Source organism: Pseudopipra pipra, chromosome 12 (genome assembly GCF_036250125.1).
Source record: "Pseudopipra pipra isolate bDixPip1 chromosome 12, bDixPip1.hap1, whole genome shotgun sequence".
Taxonomy (NCBI): domain Eukaryota; kingdom Metazoa; phylum Chordata; class Aves; order Passeriformes; family Pipridae; genus Pseudopipra; species Pseudopipra pipra.
Genome location: NC_087560.1, coordinates 4409105 through 4414184, shown reverse-complemented (window position 1 = coordinate 4414184; position 5080 = coordinate 4409105).

Sequence of the window (5080 nt, the reverse complement as noted above, 5' to 3'; positions counted from 1 at the left end):
AGCCCAGCCAATGGCTGAGACAGAAGGCGGGACTTATTACCCTAGGAACACGAAATTAAAAAAGCCCAGTAACTCTATTCATTTAGCACCTTTCGGCACTTTGTCTCTGCAGGTTTTACCAGGGTTTTTTTAGGTCCTTTTCGGGGTTTTTTTCCCCTCGATTTGCAAGGGGAAGGTGGAGGTCTGATGGCTTTGTTCGCCCTCAGGCGCTGGAGGAAAGCTGCAGCTGGCTCAGGGTTTGCAAACAACTTCCCACAGAGGCTTGGAAGGGGAATATTAAGGTTGAGACGAATGAAATAAGAATGAAAGTATGTCTAAAAATGGCAGACCAAGGGTGCAGAGACCGATAACAAAGGATGGCTGCTCCAGGGTTGTTTAAATAGAAGGACATGCCCATGATAGAGAGCCATGCTCGGATACGGAGGCAGACACAGAACAGGAGCCTATGCCTGCCATCAGGAAGATGAAGCAAGGCTGCAGCATATCTCGTGTGCCAGCCCTCTTCCTGCTGGTGCTACACTGCAATGATAGCAAAGGACCACTCCTAGTAAAATAAAACACCACCCGAAAACCCACTCGGCTTCACAAGCTGACTACGCTGTCACACACTCCCTTGCCTGAGCAGTCAAACTCACCCGTGCCAGTGTGGGAGTGAATGACATCCCAGAGTGGATGTGGACAATCCACTTGGAGCTGGGATGAAGAAGACCCTGAAGGTGATCTCTTCCCTAAGATCCTGCCCTTACTTTTGTGATGCAAATGTTCTCCGAAAGGATGGGCTGCTGAGCACACCCCACGTGGCACAACCTTTAGAAAGTCACTTTGCTTTTCCAAACCTCCCCACGGGGAGGCCGGGAAGGGCTGACAGTCTTTGTGCAGCACTGTGAGGTTTGTTAATGAGAAGACAGGGCATTCCATGCACGGAAAGCGAGGTCGGACGTGACCAGAATAGGAGAGCCCCACGGGGAACTCGCAAGGATGAGATGCAGCTGCGCTCTTTAAAGTTGAGATTGAAGCTCAGACCCAGCACTGCTCTGCTCTTGAAGGAGATGAAGAGTGGCAGGGCAAGGGGGAGGCATTTTGGAGGAAGCAAAAAAAAAATTAATGAGCCAGCTAATGGTGAATTTTAAGGACCCACAGGAATTTCCCACCAACTCTACGTGTGGGGAGGGTCATCTTTCTCTTTAACCACGTGTGTGCTTGGGTAATTACAGGGTGATAACAGAGATCATTCCAGTTTTTCACTTCTGATCATGGTGATTCCCAGCCTTTGTGCTCCTGCTCATCTTGAAACTGCCCATTCCCTCAGAGGCAGCTGTATTTCCCTAACTGCCCCACTGCTCCCCAAGGTGCCAGACCATGTTATCACTTGTTTTCTCGCAGAGAAGAAAGGTATTTTCTTCCTGAAAAACACTTTCTTCATTAAGACTCTTTCACACAATCAAGAGTGAAAAAGGACTGTCAGTTGTAAATCATCAGCCTAAGCCATACAACCCAAGCAGGTTCCTTAATAAATGTGGGGACTAGAATTGCATCCACCCCAAATCTGGGCTGGGCTATGAGAGCTGCATATGTGATTATCTGCACTGCCTTTGATGACAGGACGCAGCTGGTGGGCTGGAAAACTGGCTTTCAACTCCCACTCTTGACAAAGTTACCAACTGGAAACAGAAGGGTTCTGATCAGAGAGGAACAAAGAGAGTTGCTGCCTCATTATAACAGTAAATCATTTGTTTTTCCCTTTTCCTTGCCCCTAACTAACACAGCTGGGGACTCCGCGTGGTTTTAGCTTTTAGGTTGGGTATTTTGTTCCACCTACAGCTAAATACATGTTCCTGTGGATAAAATTTAGCCTGAAACTCCCTCAGCACTTCAAAAGTGTTCATAGAATCACAGAATGGTTTGGGTTGGAAGGGATCTTAAAGTCCATCTTGTTCCACCCATTGCCGTGGGCACACCTTCCACTATCCCAGGTTGCTCCAAGCCCCTCCAACCTGGCCTTGGACACCTCCAGGGATGGGGCAGCCACAGCTTCTCTGGGCAACCTGTGCCAGGGCCTCACCACCCTGACAGGGAAGAATTTTTTCCCTAATACCCCATCTAACCTACTACCTCAGTTTGAAGCCACTCCTGCCATTCCATTCCACTCTGGAGTCTTTCTACTTCAACAAACGGTACCACTCCATCTCTTAGACCAGGAGTTGAGAAACCCCAGGAACATGACTGTTAGGGTCCTGGATTCAGAGTGATGCTGAAGCACCTTTTGCTGAGCTGGAGACTCAGCAGACAGCTTGGTGTGCATCAACTAAAGCTGTGTGAGATCTCTGCATGCAGCTCACCAGCAAAAGAACCTGCAGAGGAGGAGAAAAAAAGGGATAGTGGTGGAACATGTGAGTATATAGGAGCATCCCACCCAAAATGCTGGTTATAACTCTCCAGATGAAGAGTCTTTATTAAAGCGGAGCTCGCACCCAAATGTCTTTGCTCTCTCCAGAAGCTGCAGCTCCCCTTAGTGTCCTTTCTCTTCCCCACAAGCTCCTTCAGGGCAGCAACGTGACTGAGCAGTCATGGTGAACCTGGCTCCCAGAAACATTGCACAGGACAACATTGACAAAGTCATTCCAACACGTGGGTATGATCTGGAAAGCACACTAGGAAAATACCCCCTGGGGAGGGTTGTCCCACAAACCTCTGAACAGCAAAGCTTTGATGGAGGAGCAGCCCAGTTTGGGAGGAGCAGCCCAGTTTGGTTTCGAGGTTGCTCCAACCCTGTCCCAGTTTGCAGGAGGTGCTGAACACAACACGGAGGCCTGAACACATCCAGAAGTGAAACACACACTTTCCAAAGCAGGCAAGGACTTCAGTGAGACTGTGTTTGCTCAGGACTGCATGCCATGTCCTATCCCACAAGGAATGCATACACAAGCAATCAGATTCCAGGCACGAGCTCCCCGCTCAGCCCCCTCCTGCAGAGGTTTCCGTCTGCTCCACTCAAGAATCAAAACTTCCACGATGCAACTTATGAGCAGTTTTTTTCCAGATCATGCTCCTCACTTCCAGCATGGATCAGAAGGCAGCCTCCCCCAGGAATCTTGTCAGATTTAGGAAGCACAGATTTTTCCCTAAGAAGAACAGTTTTATTCATCACTGCAAAGGAGACAGATTGCCTGAATGTTTGTGGCCCAGGCAGTCCAACTACCATGAAACCTCCTGTTTCTCTTGGCATTAGAACAGGTATGTGATGACACTATCCACAAAAACATATTCATTACCTTCTGTTAACCTCAGATCAGGAATCTGACCCTTGGAAACACGAACACATACAAATCTTCCACAGAAAAAGACATCAACAAGACAAACATTCCTATCCCTGCAAAAGCCAGCAAGATCTTTTCTCTGTTGTGCCATCAGAAACCTGCTCCACCTGGGCAGTTGTGACAGTGCCATTATCAGCCAACACAGTACAAAGAGAGACCTTATTGAACCTGGCACAAAAGGCTGAGGATGCTCACCACATCCATCATGCATGTTTTCCACAATCCCTTCCCAGACGAGACTGGGAGACTGCCTGTTTTGGAACAGAGGTGGAAAATCCTCTGTTAAATGTGTGCAGGAACCTGCTGGGGGATGGACCAATGGCCCAAGAGACTGGGACAAAAGTGTAAATGACCAGAACTTTGGAATATCAGAGTTGCTATTTCTTACCTCTTGCGTCTTGCCTTTGGGAACAAGCAGACTTAAACGGATGGATTTTGAAATGAAACAAGTGAAATTCCACTCACTCACAGTTTCTTTTAGTGCTGACAGGCCTTTCATTCCTCAGATGACAAAGTAAGGTGGGAAGGAAGCAAAGTGGATCATTTATCAGCAAGCTGCTGCATTTTCTGCTTTCAACACAAGTTCTCCCCCTGAGCTCACATTCCTTGCAGATAGCTATGGAACTTCAACAATCCCTTCCCAAAGCCACAGCCCTGCAGTGGCTGTCAACCTTCCAGCTTCTCCAGACACACAGTTTTCATCCAAGCTCACCTCCATCACCTCTTTAAGCTGGGCTGAGTCTGGAGGGTGTGATCTGGGGGGGGAAGATACACCTTCCCCCCCCTCAGTTCTGCCACAATGTCAAAGGACAGCATGGCAAATCTACTGCCCCAACAAGTGTCACAAAAGGGATCAAAAGTCCCCATGTGCTAAATGCCACCCCCAGGGCTTTAAGAATGAGTCAGGAAAGGGCTGGAGGAACCACGTGCCCCCAGGAGAAGTTTTTCTAGTAGACTTGCCAGTAAGGAAACTAGTGGCAAAGTTGATTTGCACTCAGTGACTTGGAGAGCAGCACAAAACCCCTACCTGGGACTCCCCTTCTTCAGTGCTTCCCCCTCTGCCCCGAGGAAACCCCCAGGGGGTCCCCCAGGCAGGACCCTCCAGATCAGAGTCTCACAACATAATTCCAGTGAGGACTGGCCCCAAACTCAGCTTCGATGATCCCAACCATGTCTCATCCTTTCTGTTGACAAATGAGTTTCACCTGAATGTTTGTCACAACGTTTGTCACAATGTTTGTAACCTGCAGCACCGAGAGTGGTGATTCAGTGACGACTCACTGACGGGGCAGGAAAGGAGACAGGGGGGCCAAAGGCTTCAGGCACGGTAAATAAAACCCCATGCAGAATCTCACCCAATTAAAATAGAGTTCATGCAAAAAAAAAGAACAGAAGTTGCTTTGTTTAGCCACATTCCCACCATGGGAGTTGCACAGTGCCAGCTCTGTCTCCCTGCAAGGGCCCAGCAGGTCAGACTGTATTTTGTTTACCTGGAATTCTTGGTCCTTCCTTTCTTGACTCTTGTGCTCCTCTGCCTCCTGGCAGGGCCTGGATTTCAGGGCAGCCTGTGGGAATGGCTACCTCTCAGACTCCTCAACAACTTGATTCCCATATCTGCCAGCAGCTCTGGAAGGCTCTAAGAAGGGGTCCAGCACCCACCATCCCATAAACAAACTTATAAACCTGCTTTATCAGCCCCATCAAACCCACAAAATCCTCCTGGCAACACCTACATTAAGGTCCAATCCCCCTGCAATCTGCTC